General features: G+C 38.2%; 1 protein-coding gene across 1 annotated transcript in view; it reads left to right on the top strand.

Annotated features, from left to right (window-relative positions):
- SEPTIN7 (septin 7) overlaps positions 1 to 15,238 on the top strand; it is a gene marked incomplete at its 5' end in the record, with an annotated part of 78,407 nt that overhangs the window by 21,227 nt on the left and 41,942 nt on the right. The gene's annotated exons all lie outside the window — the stretch shown is intronic.

Here is a 15,238-nt window from a genome sequence, read left to right as displayed (position 1 = left end):
TCAGCGGGGCTTTGAATGAACAGCGGAGGAACGGCAATCACCCGCGAGATGTTACAACTCGCTGGGGTACCACTGACCCGTGTATAAGCCGAACCCCAGTTTTTCATCACATTTTTTGTACAGAAAAACTCGGCTTATACACAAGTATATACGATAATTAATATATTTTGGTTGTTATATATATTGATAACTATGAAAGTAAAGAATAAAAACAAAAAAAATGTTCCCCCTGAAATTAAAAAATCAGGCATTATACGGTTAACTGCTTTCTACCCATAGCCCCATGGGTAGTGGCTTTATTGCTTAGAATCTGTTATATAGTTAACTATATGGTACTATTTATTGAATAACTGAGTAAAAAAGTTTTTTAATTTATAAGAATAGTTTTAGTTGAGGTTTTTTTAATTTGATAATTTAAAAAATTTAAACCGATTATTATCTTGAGCGGATTTTAATTTTTATGTAATGTTTTATTGATTAGGTGACTTATGTACTGAAAGGGCACAAATCTGAAGCTAGAGCTTGATGAATTTTACTGCCCTTACATCTAGGTTTTGTGCATTTCTTACCCTTTAGAAGACTCTTGGGTCCCTCTCATTTAATAATGCCTCCCTACCATGAAAAGAAAAGGTTAGCACCATTGGGATCTCTATCTGTATTAGTTTTGCCTATTTTTGTATTTCTGTCTTTGATATTTATAATGCTGGATGTTGTGGTTCATTTTCACTGCTGCATAATACCCCATTCTTGAATATAAGAGGGCTTCAAAAATCATGGAAAATGTAGTTTAAAAGATAACAGGGGAAAAGAAAAAAGAAAAGTCACCATGAAGTGTTTGAAACCCCTTCAGATTTCACAGCATCATTTCTATTGTCAAGCATTTGGATTCCAATGTTTGACTACGACTGTCCGCCCACATGTCCTTTGGTAGTCATAGCATTTATATCTGTTGAGTGTAAAGTCTATTGTATATAGGAGGGAACTTTTAAAAATGTGTGGAAAATTGAATATTTTTCAAAAAAAAGAAATTTGCCATTAACATGAAACTCCTGGCATATAAAATCTGTAATGGGTTTACTAAGGTGTGTGTAATTTTATTAGATACTGCTAACTTGTTTTCCTGTACCCTTGTACAGGAAAAATAGAAAATATTGCTACTAGAGTGCCAATTCATATATCTGCTTTTTTCCCCCCAGACAAAACATTATTTTGCGGAGGTATTTTCTTTAAAATTTTTTTAATACATCTTTTTATTGGGGGCGCTTACAACAATCCATGCATCCATTGTGTCAAGCACATTTGTACATATGTTGCCATCATCCGTTTCAAAACATTTTCTTTCTATTTGAACCCTTGGTATCAGCTCCTCATTTTTTTTAACCCTCACTTCCCCACCCTCCCACCCTCATGAACCCTTGATAAATTATAAATCATCATTTTCATATCTTACACTGTCTGCGGTCTCCCTTCACCCATTTTTTTTGTTGTTTATCACCCTAGGTGGGGTTTATATGTTGATCATTGCGAATGGTTCTCCTTTTCTCTACCCCTTCCCCCTACCCTCATGGTACCACTACTCCCATTATTGTGCCTGAGGGGTTTATCTGTCTTGGATTCCAAGTGTCTTATCTGTACCAGTGTACATGTCCTGGTCTAGCTGGATTTGTAAGTGATCATGATATTGGAGGTGAGGAAGTATTAAAGAACTAGAGGAATGTTGTGTTTCATCGGTGCTATAAATGCACCCTGGCTGGCTCATCCCTTCCTTGTGACCCTTTTGTGGGAGGCTGTCCAATTGTCTACAGGTGGGCAGGTGAGCTTTGGGCCTCCACTCTGCATGCGCCAGCCTCCTCACCCCCCCCCCCCATTTGCATTGATAAAATTGTTTGTTTTGGGTCTTCTGATGACAGACAAACTTTATAAAAAAATTTCAAATCATTTTATTGGGGGCTCTTAAAGCTCTTATACAAATCCATACATCAATGGTATCAAACCATATTCGTACATATGTTGCCATCATAATTTTCTAAATGTTTACTTTCTATTTGACCCTTTGGTATCATCTCATTTTTCCCGCCCCTCCTCCCTCATGAACTCTTGATAATTTAGAAATATTATTATTTTGTCATGTCTTACACTGTCCGACATCTGAAGGTAGTAAATTCTACAGATGAATTAACCACTCTACGAAATATAGGAGCACTGGTGACACTGGGGGTTAAACATTGGGCTTCTAACTCCAAGGTCAGTAGTTCAAACCCACCAGCTGCTCTCTTGGAGATAGATGAGGCTGTCCACTACTGTCAAGATTTAATTTTAGAAACCTTAAGGAACAATTCTACTCTGTTCTATTGGAGTGCTGAGTTGATGGCAGTGACTAGATGGTAGTGAGTAATTTCGCTATGAGATTGAGGAGTATTCGTGGCTGATTGATTAAACATGTTACTCCCAAAGCTAGATAGTATCAGTCTGTTTCTGTAAAAATGGTTGCCTTGGAAATTCTTTGAGCCAGTTCTACTCAGCCCTGTAGGGTCTCTATGAGTTAGAATAGACACAGTGGTAATAAGGTTAACAGTTACTAGATTTATATTTTTCATTCCTCTTAAAGTAACATTTGCCCCAAAGAGTATCTCTTAAAAACTTTAGTCATTGTTTATTAATTGTACTGTTCTGTCATCTTATTTAATAAATTCTTTTTTAATCATTTTATTAGGGGCTCGTAAAACTCTTCTCACAATCCATACATACATCAGTTGTGCAAAGCACATTTGTACATTTCTTTGCCTCATCATTCTCAAAACATTTGCTCTCTACCCAAGCCCCTGGCATCAGCTCCTCATTTTTCCCCTCCCTCCCACTCCTCCCCTTCCCCCATAAACCCTTGATCATTTACAAATTATTATTTAGTCATATCTTGCCCTGTCCTACGTCTCCCTGCACCTACTTCTGCCGTCTGTCCCCCACGGAGGAGGTCATACGTAGATTCTTGTAATCAGTTCCCTGCTTCCAACCCACCGTCCCTCCATCCTCCCGGTATCGCCACTCATACCACTGGTCCTGAAGGGATCATCCCCACTGGCCTCCCTGTGTTTCTAGCTCCCATCTGTACTAGTGTACATCCTCTGGTCTAGCCTGATTTGTAAGGTAGAATTGGGATCATGATGGCGATGGGGAGGAAGTATTTAGGAACTAGAAAAAAGTTGTTTGTTTCATTGTTGCTACATCACACCCTGACTGGCTCATTTCCTCCCCGAGACCCTTCTGTAAGGGGATGTCCAGTGGCCTACAAATGGGTTTGGGTCTTCACTCTGCACTCCCCCACCCCCCCCACCCCATTCACAATGATTTTTTCTTCTGATGATGCATGATACCTGATCACTTCGACTTCTCGTGATTATACATGCTGGTGTGCTTCTTCCATGTGGGCTTTGTTGCTTCTGAGCAAGATGGCTGCTTGTTTACCTTCAAGCCTTTAAGACCCCAGACACTGTATCTTTTGATAGCCGGGCACCATCATCTTTCTTCACCACATTTGCTACATACCCACTTTGTCTTCAATTGTGTCAGGAAGGTGAGCAACATGGAATGCCAGTTAAATAGAACAAAGTATTTTTGCATTGAGGGAGTACATGAGTGGAGGCCCGATGTCCGTCTGCTATCTTAATACTAAACCTATAAATATATGCACATAGATCTATTTCCCCATCCTCATGTATAAATATATTTACATGTGTACATGCCTTTATTTAGACTTCTATAAATGCCCTTTGCCTCCTAGCACTTTTCTCTATTTCCTTTGACTTTCCTCTTGTCCCACTGTCATGCTCAGTCTTCATTTGGTTTCAGTAATTCCTCTTGGTTACATTACTCTTGATCACGCCCTACCAGGCCTCCTATACTCTCCCCACCACTGATACGGATCACTTGTTCCCTTTTTCCAGGGTTTGTTAACACCACTTCCTTTCCCCCCACCTCCCCCTCTCCCATATCGCCCTGGTACCATTGTTTAGCCTCCAGATTGTTCATCCAGCCTATCTTATTTAACAGACCTGTGGAGATAATAGCATGCACAAAAATAAGACAGAGCAAAACCAAACAATATACAACAAAACAACAACAACAACAAACCAATGACAGATATACAACAAAACAACAACAACAACAAACCAATGACACAACAAGAAAGAAACGCTTGTAGTTAGTTCAAGGACTGTTTGTTAGCCTTCAGGAGTGTTTTCCAGTCCAGTCTGTTGGGGCACCTTCAGCATTCCTTGGGGACCTCACTACTCCATTCCCTTGCTGTTCTGTTGCACCCCCTTAATGTTTTGCCTCGGTGTGGCGGGATCAGATAGGGCGCAATTCCCACCTCTCTGGTGTTGTTCCCTGTAGGGGTATGGGTCACTGAGGGATGTCGTGTCTCTTAGTGGGGCTGGCTACGTATGTGGTCCTCTCTGTGAACTGGCTGTTTTGAGCAGGAACATTGTCCTTAAGGCCTGGTGGGCCAGGATGTGCTCCTCCCCTTTCATCTTTTCCCCTGTGCTCCAATCAGATATGTCCCTCTCCCAGAACTGCAGATTCAGTGCTGTCCTCTGAAATAATTCTTCTGGGGGGAGGGGCAGTTGTTCACATAGTAGGTGGAATTGGGATCAGCCCCTCAGACCTCTTGACTGGTTCCCTATTCTACGCTGGCATATTGCATTCATATCTTGGAGCACCGGGTTGAAGTCTGGTCCCTCATTCCCTGTGGAGATATAAACAATACCCTCCTCTTGGGTGGCTTAGTGCCCTGTGCCCCTGCTACCCATTTCTTTTTTTATTATTTTTCTTTCCCCACCTCCTTTTTCATTGGTTACCATATGTATCCCTGAATTTGGTCTGGTCCCTGCCATACTATCTGGTACTTACCCCAAGATTGTTTGTATACCGTAGCTTTTTCCCTATGCCCCTTTGCATTTTTTTTTTTTTAAAGCTTACCTCAGCGGGCTCATGTTGTACTTGCCCTTCTGTTTTTGGCTTACTTCGCTTAGCATGATTTCCTCCAGTTCTTCCCATGCAGCGATGTGCTTCATATGTTCATCACTGCTTTTTAGCGATGCGTAAGTACTCCATTGTATGTATGTACCACAGCTTTTCAGTCCTCGTCAGTTGTTGGAATTTTGGGTTGTTTCCAACTCCTTGCAATTGTGAACTATGCCACAATGAACATTGGTGCACAGATGTCTGGCACCTTGAGTTTATTCTTGTGCATGGAGTGAGATAAGGGTCTTGCTTCATTTTTCTGTAGGTAAATACCCAATTTTTTCCAGCATCACGTGTTAAAGAACAAATTCTCATAAGAAGTGTCTATTCCTCAATTCATACAGTCTTTTGAGTATTTGAACCTTTTCTTACTATCATTGTTTTCACTTGATATAAACCCACTGCTATTGACTCAACTTTGACTCATAGCAACCCAATCTGCCCCTAGGGTTTAAATCTTTACAGAAGCAGATAGCTTCGTCTTTCTCTGGATCGGTTCAAACTATGACCTTTTCAGTTAGCAGGTCAACACTTAAACAAGTGTAGTACCAAGGATTCTTCCGCCCCACCCCCACCTTCCAAACTATTTTATTTAGGACCTAATCCAGACATTATACCATTCTACTATTCCGTCATATCCAACAGTGTTGTACAGTCGCTACCACAATCATTCCAAAACATTGTCTTCTCTTACTCTTTTATATCAGAACCCTACCCCACCCCGAACCCCCTGCTTCCCATGTACTACACTACCCGTCATGAACCCTTATTCTAGGTTTTGTTTATATAGGTGTATCAGGTTCATCCCTCCTAGTTTTCACATACCAAAAATCATAGAAAAATACTCAACAGAGTCCGGAAAGGCACTAACAATGACAAAATACAACAGAGATAAAACCCTTACTTTTGATTTAAGAACAATTAATTCTTAAAACATGGCCTTGCTCGTGAAGGCAACACAGAAGATACGGATGTTCAAAGTGTGAAGAAATTCGATGGCGCCAACTATCTGAAAGAATAGCATCTGGGGTCCTAAGACTTGTTTTCAAACAGCTTTCTATGTGAGACATCAGCTAAGCCCATGGGAAAGATGCACACCAACATATACGATCCAATGAATATAAATTATATAACCCAAATACAAAGATGCAAATAATATCAGAGCCTAAGTTTTGAGATACTGGTGAGTTGTGGATGACAGTATACATTTGTGGGATCTCTACACAACGAATAAGCCTCCTATACTTTCCCTCTAACCATAATTGAGGGATGGAAAGAACCTGGTGATCAGACAAGAGTATTTTTGAGATGATTATAATAGATTAAAATGATAAATTTGACTTGAATGATTAAAACCTTGTCATATGATCCCCCTTTTGATACACTTCATGCTTGATCTGGTTTTTAATAATTGCTGTGTGTGTCCCCCCCCCAGGCTTCTTTTAATTAATAGTTAACACTAACTTATTATCTTACAGTTCTTCAAGTCAGAAGTACATATTCTGGCAAAAATCAAGATATGACTGGATTGTGTCCCATGTGAACTGAGATTTCCGTTTTCTTGCTGCCTGTCAACTGGCAGCCATTCTTAGCTTTGAGAGAACATACTTCAAATTATTTCCATATATTTAAGTTTATTGAGGTTTACTTATGAGTCAACATAGTGGATTTTGGAAAATGGTCCATGCACTCTTGAAAAGAACGTCTTGTTTTAGTTGAAGTGTTCTGCAAATGTCTGATATGACTAATTGTTTATTATGTTGTTCAAATCTTCTATTTTCTTGTTGGTCTTTCTAGTAATGTCTCCTATTGAAAGTGAAGTATTTATGTTTATATTATTGAAATGGCCTTTTATCAATTTCTGTTAGCTTTTACTTCATGTAACTTGATATTTTATTACTGGGTAATAGACATTTATTTTCATTATTTACTTATTTAAAACCTTTTATTAGGGGTTTATATAACTCTTATCACAATCCATACATATACATACATCAAATTGTATAAAGCACAGCCGTACATTCTTTGCCCTAATCATTTTCAAAGCATTTGCTCTCCACTTAAGCCCTTTGCATCAGGTCCTCTTTTTTTCCCTTCCCTCCCCGCTCACTCCGCCCTCATGTGCCCTTGATAATTTATGGATTGTTATTTTGTCATATCTTGCCCTATCCGGAGTCTCGCTTCCCCCCGTTCTCTGCCGTCCATCTCCCAGGGAGGAGGTTACATGTGGATCCTTGTAATCAGTTCCCCCTTTCCAACCCACTCACCCTCCAGTCTCCCAGCATCACCCCTCACACCCCTGGTCCTGAAGGTATTGTCCACCCTGGATTCCCTGAGCCTCCAGCCCCCATATGCACCAGTGAACAACCTCTGCTCTATCCAGTCTTGCAAGGTAGCATTTGGATCATGGTAGCTGGGGGGAGGAAGCATCCAGGATCTGGGGGAAAGCTGTGTTCTTCATCAGTACTTCATCGCACCCTGACTGACCCATCTCCTCTCCTAAACCCCTCTGTGAGGGGATCGCCAGTGGCTGACAAATGGGCTTTGGGTCTCCACATAGACATTTATAACTGCTATATTATACTCTTGATCTTTTATCAATCAATGTAAAAATGCCCCTCCTTGTTTCTAGTGGTTTTTGTTTTAAAGTGTATTTTAGTGTCACTCTATAATATATATTTTTTTCATATACTTGTATCTTTGACTTTAAAGTGTGTGTATGTATTGTTGACAACGTAGAATTGGATCATTTTTTTCCATCCAACTTGATAATATTGTCCTTTTAATTAGATTAGTTAGCCAGTTCACATTTGATGATGTTATTGATGCATTTGTATTTAAGTCTGCTTTTTTACTTTTTGTTTTCTGCATCTTTTCCTGTGTTTTTTGACCCTACATTCTTCCATTGTTTTAGTGAGCAATTTCTAGAGTAGCATTTTAATTTCATTATTTAATCTCTCCCTACATTTTGAGGTTTTTTTCCTCCCCCTCTAGTTGCATAAACATTGCTTACCATAAACCTTTTTAAAATTTTCATTTTTTACATAAACCTTTGTTTTTGTCTTAAAATTATTTTTTCAAAAATTGTGATTGTCTTTAGATTATTTGACATTGTTCCATTGTGAATTTGAGTCTAATAATTTCCAGGATTTTAATTTGTTACTGTGTTGGCTTGAACAGTTTCTGCTATTTTCTTAGTGACAGTAATGCATTGTGCTGTATAACCAGTCTCACCTTTGTGACTGTCTTCCACTATTAACATAGCTTCACTGACAACTGAGATTCTAATCCAATGAGTCAAGTTACGGTTATCAGCTTGATTCCATATGGATACTAACTCAAGTCTAATCTATAGAGTGGTTATTCTAAAATAGTTATTTTCCTTTGTGCTTTTATTGTTTATATGTTACATTTTTCAATGTTGAAAACCCAGTAAATGATACTATTTGTGATTATTTACCTAATCTGTTAAAGCTTTGCTCTTTATTACTGGCAAATTATTAACATCCATTATTCGATGTGGTACAGCCCCCAAATACATTGGGTACATACTTTATGCAATTGCTCTCTAAATCAGTTAAGAGAAAAGATTAAAGTATAAATCATGTTGACACTGTGCGTTAGGCATTGACCTGCTAACCAGATGGTTGGTGGTTCAAACCCATCAGCAGCTTCATAGGCCATATGGTCTCATAAGATTTATAGTTCAAAAACCCTATATAGGATCACTATAAGTCAGAAGCAGCTTATGGCAAGGAGTTTATTTTAATTTTTTACTGGTGCTATTTGCTTTTTCATATAAATCAAAATCTGGGGATCAGCTTGCTTGCAGCCTGAAAACTTCCGTTAGTATTCCTTTTTAGGCAAGTTTGTAAGTAATGAATTCTTCAGGTTTTATCTGGGAAAGTCTTTATTTTGCCTTCATGTTTGAATAGTAGCTTTTCTGGATTTATTTTTAGGATTCTTGGTTGACATTTTTCCTTTGAATGCTTTGAATGTTATCTCATTGACTTCCCCTTTTATTACTGCTGAGAAATCAGTTGTTAGTGTTACTGAGTCCCTTGTGCTTTCTTCTTGCTTTCAAGATCTTCTTTATATTTCTGACTTTTCAGCATTGTTTTCTGTGATGCTGTTTGTTTTTGTATTTATTTTAATTGGAGTTGGCAGAGCTTATTGGGCATATAGTCTGTTGCTTTTCAATATCCCATAATAACACATATGTTGGTGTACTTATGGATGGTATTGCACATTTCTTTGCGGATTTGTTCTTTTTTCTTCACACTGTATTTTTTCCTATATTTTGCATAATCTTTATGCTAGTTTCAAATTTACTAGTTTTTTTCTTCTGTCAGTTCAAATCTGGTTCCCTCTAGTAGATTTTTTATAGTATTTTTCAACTTAAGAATTTTCCTTTGATTCTCTTGAAATTAATGTCTCTTTAATGATATATTCTGTTTGACGTGACACTCCCCTCCCCCCGCTTTCATCAAAGATTCCTTTAGTTCTTAGAATATATAATTACCTTGAAAGCATTTCCTATCAAATCGTACATCATCTGGTCATTCAAAAAAGGTATTTAGGTTTGTCCCCCTGCTTTTTTTGGTGTCTTGGTTATGCATTACTATGTCTTTGCATGCCGTGTGTGTGTGTGTGTGTGTGTGTGTGTGTGTGTGTATTGAAGTTGGGAATTACATCAAATGTAACAACTATAGGGGCCCACCATTTTTGGGCCCCGTTATTGTTTGGGTTATTTGCTTAGTAATAGTATTTTAGTGAAGTCTCTCTTCCACCCCCTCTTCTTCAGCCAAGTATACCGTGTTGTTTCTCAGAATGATGCCGGTTTAGTTGTGTTTATAGTCACTCAAATGACAGGAGTTCCTGGTATGGCTCTTCCACTCTGCCTGACTAACCAAACCAAACTCACTGCCAGTGAGTCAGTGCCGACTCATAGCGACCCCCTTCCCCCTCATGGGTTTCAGAAACATAATTATGTATGGGAATAGAAACCCCAGTCTTTATCCCACAGAACTGCTGGTGGTTTTGAACTGCCAACCATGTGGATTGCTGCCCAGTGCATAACCACTGTACCACCAGGGCTCCTTTCCTGACTAAACCCAGCTGTTAATCTCTATTAATTGCCAGCCCTCAGAGAATAAATGTAATTTACTTTAATAGTTCATTGACTTTTCCTCAAGCTCAGTAGTGTAGCAAATGATTTACTCTAGGAAGTTCCTAACTCTTAGTTGAGTAGTCAGCAGTATATATCTTAGCCTACATATATTAAGATCAGTAGGAACAGAATTGTAAGTTTTGAAAGGTAAATATTTTTCTGAATTAAAAGTCTTTCTGGAATCTTAACCTTTAAAATAAAATAATTCCTATGATATAGCCAAATGGGGAGCAGAATGTAAAACCATTATCTCATAATCTCTTTGGGCACCATTATTTTTAGTCCATAGCCTTAGAGGGAATGAGAGAATGTTTACATTAAACAGATGATTCTGAAGCTCTGATTTGTTGAAGGTTTCAATACTAGAAACTGTAAGGGAAATTCCTGACCGTGCTGTGCAACCCCAGATGTGACCTAACACTACTCTTGGAGCATTTTCTACCAGTGGTTCTCAAACAAGGTGCAATACTGACAGTCTGTCTAAACAGGCTCCTGAGCCCCCTTCTCAGTTTTCTGTAAGTTTAGAGCAGGACCCAAATAATTTGTATTAATAAGAAAGAATCAGGTTATGCTACTGCTGCTCAGATACTTTGAGAACTGTTGTTCTATAGCATTTCTGACTTGATACAAATTGGTTTCATACTAGCTCAGAAGACAGGAAGTCTGACAGGGACCAATTTTCCTTTGATTTTTTTTTTTTTTACTCAGCTCTTTAAGAATAACAAAGGGAATGAAACAATCCTCTTCACTTCTAATTACATTCATTCATACATAATAGTCTACCAGTCAACACAACTAAAACTAAGTGCTAAGAAAAATTAGAGTATTTTGTGTTCTGCTTCATGGTACAATCTCAAATATCTTGATTGGGAATTTTTTAGGGAAAAAACATTACATGGACTATTATTTGTGTCACAGCTATTGATTTTGATTTGGGCATTTTGTTATATTTGAAAATTTTTAAAAAGAAAAAACATTTAATATATATTTGAAAGTGAAGAAATTATGTGGGGGACACATCTGACCTTCGTTGGCTATACAAGAGGGAAAGAGACTGCAACTTCACACCACCCCAAGGCTGATTGTTATAAGGCAGAAGTCAGACATGCTTCCACTTTCCCCTGTTCTGACACCACCAACTATCCCTCCTGTGACATTCTGCTTTTCTGCTGGGTTTGCTAATTTGTTGCATTGGGCACGCAGAGCCCACAGACAATACTTAACAATTATGAGAATTTAGTAGTGATGTTATAGATTTCTAGAAATTAGAAACATTAAGGATACAATTCTTTTTTTCTGTGGGATCTCTTCTTAGTCATGCTGGCTGGCATGTCTTTCTCTGGTCATCAGTCTCTGGGCACATGCCCTTTGTCTCCCGTGAGGGTTACAATGCTCCTTGTGTGCTGATAAATACTAAAGGATACCCCACGCTGTAAGCCAGCCACCTGTTATTAATTCTGTTAGCCAGAAAGTCTACTGTTGTCTCATGCTATGTTCTTCTCATATCTCATTTTCTGTCTCTCTGCTACCTCTTTATGCAGTGATCTCACACATGCTTCACTCAGTGATCTTCTTTCTTGGTGGCAGTACTCTGTTCCTGCTTCTGAGATGTCTCACGTTAATACTAGCATTGCATTGATGCCCCAAACTGACCAATTCCAGAGTTACAGTTCTTGACAGTTTGTTTGCACACTACCCACCCAATTTGATCGCAGTTACAAAGCCTATGGATAGAAGAGTCACATCCAGTAATTTCAGTTGACTGCAGAAAAGTTGCCAACTGCCCCTTTATTTAGCACAAAATAAACCCATTTAATTGCCATCTTGTTAATTCTGACTCATGGTAACCCTACGTATGCAGAGTAGAATGTCTCCACTGGGTTCTCCAGGCTGTTACTGGAAGCAGTTTGCCAGGCCTGCTTTTTAATGTACCTCTGGGGGTTCATACTGCCAGCCTTTTAACTAAGAGGTGGGCACTCAACTGTTTGTACCACCTGTAAACTCTAACGCCTCTAAACCAGGGTGAAAACAATGAATTCTATCCCTAGAGCTACTTGCTTCATAGTTCCTTTAAACTATGATACCTCAATTATGATCCTCTTCAGCAAGTGTAGAGGAACGCTGGTGGCATGGTGGTCAAAGTGTTGGGCTGCTAACAATGGCCATCTAGTTGATTCAAGCTCAGTAGCTTGAAATCATCAGCTGCTGGGAGGGAGGAAGCCAGGACTTGTTACTCCCATAAAGATTTTGAGTCTCAGAAATTCACTGGTGCAGTTCATCAGCCCTGTCCTTCAGGCATAATTCTATCGCAGTGAGGGTTTTTTGGGGTTAGTTATTAGCCAGTCTTTTTTTCTTCTTTTGTCACAATAAAGTTTATTATGAAAACAGGCTGTTGTGGGACATGGGGACAAACATACACAGATGTCAGGCTGCTCAGGTAAAGTAGTACAGTTTCTTCACATTGATGATACACTCACTGAGGGCAGGGGTCAAGTCCTCCATAGTTAGAGTGTGTTCGTAGTCCTTGCTTTTATTTTGGTTGCTGCCAGAGGCCATGCCCTTCATTTTGCAGTTGAGCCAGTCCTTTGAATACATGTCTGATACCAAGCCAAAGTTATCCAAGTTTTCACAAGTTAATGAATATAGACAAAATCTTAAGATTTAATAAAGAAGATACTGTGATGAAGATGATGATGTCAGGTCCATTGGATGTTTTAGATTGGCTTTAGTGAAGCGCAGTAGGATTGAGAAGTGAGTGAAAAGTTAAGATAGTGAACATGAGTGATGTCTATGAAGGAAGGAATGGAAGGGAATACCCAAACTATTGGAGGCTTAGAGTGTATTTTGGTCTTTGCTTTAAAAAGAGACCGTGTGTGTGTAAAATTAAAAAAAAAAAAAAGACCAAAAAATATATCCTTAGTCAAAACAACAAAAACCTTCATTGCCAGTCAGTCAATGCTGACTCAAAGCGATCCCCTGCTGTGGGTTTCTAAGACTGACTGGTTATAGGAGTAGAAAGCCCAATCTTTCTCCTTCGTTGCTGCTGGTGGCTTCGAACTGCCTACTATTCAGGTCGCAGCCCAATGTGTAACCACTACACCAGGAGGGCTCCTTTCATTAGTATAGTCCATTAGAAAAGAGAAATTGAAAATAGGTTTTAGTAGTTGTCAAGATGACGATAGCAAATTGGAAATGGGATCAGATCCCCCTGAATAGATTGAGGTATTTATTCAATTGAACCAAAGGGATAGGAAGAGCTGAATGCCAATTCATACCAATTGGGGGTGGATGCCATGTTTGAAGTAGGGATGAGGTACTTTGCTGACCATCTTGACATTGATAATAGATGAAAGATTAGGGAGGAGTAATGAAGATTTGAAATAGTCATATTGGGAAGTGGGATAAAAATTAGAATGCAGAGCACGTAAAAAGGATTATGAGGTAGCAGGGTTGTGGTTCAAAGTCATTAATCCGTATTGTAGTGTAGAAAGGTGGGTTAATTCAGAATGAGATCTGAGCTAATAGTAAAAACTGCAAGAAGATGAATGATGTTCTGACGATAGGAAACAAAACTGGAATCTTTCTATCAACCTTGGTAAACTTTTATATCTTGATGTAACTTTTTGAATTAATTATTACACTATTGGTCATTTGCCCTTATTGAGTTTTTTTGTAGAACAAGATAAAGCAGTAATATCATACTTATCTTTTGAGTCTTTGAATGGTTGATTTAGATAGTTCCTGTGTAAGCAATGCAGACCACCACAGAGCTTTGGCCACCTCCTGAGAGCAGGTGGATGTGAGTTCTTGGCAGTTCTTCAGTATCTTAAACAGATCACATTAAAAGACAGCAAAAATTTACCGTATATTACTTGAGTATAAGCCAACCCGAATATCAGGCGAGGCACCTACTTTTACCACAAAAATGCATTAAAAATGTGCTGAAAACCTTGGCATATACACAAGCATATACGGTATATTGAGTTACTAGCAAATTTTTGAGGTACCTAAATTTGTTTACATTAGTAAATGGCCCTTAAATATTAGATTTTGAAAGTATAGCTCTCTATAGGCTATGAAGTTTATATATGTGTCTGTTATAGATCTAGATTTAAATAAACTGAAAAGTAAAAGAAAATAAGTATCTTGGATTTCTTAAATGTAGTGAACTAAAAGAGGCTTCAGTAAATTCATAATGAAAAAATTTAATGAGCTTTACATTTATTTATTCTTCATGGAGAAACAGTTAAAAATCCTCTTGATTCATTTAGTATTCAATTATCCATTTAATCTTAGAGAACTCTTGAGTGATGCCATAAAATATGTTGATGTGACCTACTAAAGTAAAGGGCATGGGAAAATGGCCATTTGGAATAGATTTGTTAAGAAAAGTTTGAAATTCTTGAACTTGAACTAATTTGTTTTCCATGGATCCCATGAGAATACTTGCAAAACCAGATGACAGGATACATTTGGATCCTGTGAATGGCACTAGTTTACAGTTATGTTTTCTGTGTGTCTTCCATATGTTGCTGACTTATTTGTGTTTGACCATGTATGGATACATACAAATCTATTTATAGGCCAGTGAGGAAAAGAAGCTTTGCAAACAGATTCTCTAGGACATAAAATATAGGTCCTCATTTTTCTTAGCAAGTCAATAAGTAATTAGTCTTGTTGAGCTGAGAGTTTGATTGTAATTGAAGCAAGAAAAATCAGATGATTTATATAGAACGGTTCAATTTTTACATCAGTTTCTAACATCCAGTATTAAGCCATTTAAAATAATTATTCCCAAAAAGGATAGTATGATTATCTTGGATGCTCTGTTTCAAAGATAGTTAGAATAAATGAGTGATCCATTTTTAATGGCTCAAATTAATGAATCCAAGTTATATTGAGATGTTAGATTTGACTTAATTGTCCTTTGAGTAGTGCACTACTAAGTATAATGTGAATTTCCTAAGCCAGAGATACAGTAACCCTTAAATTTTTAATCTTGATCTAACACTGATGTGTCAGATTGTTTCTTCTGAGGCACATTATTAA

Source organism: Tenrec ecaudatus, chromosome 9 (genome assembly GCF_050624435.1).
Source record: "Tenrec ecaudatus isolate mTenEca1 chromosome 9, mTenEca1.hap1, whole genome shotgun sequence".
In the NCBI taxonomy this organism is placed as follows: domain Eukaryota; kingdom Metazoa; phylum Chordata; class Mammalia; order Afrosoricida; family Tenrecidae; genus Tenrec; species Tenrec ecaudatus.
Note: the sequence above shows the minus strand (reverse complement) of the source record. Positions and strands in the feature narration are given on the sequence as shown.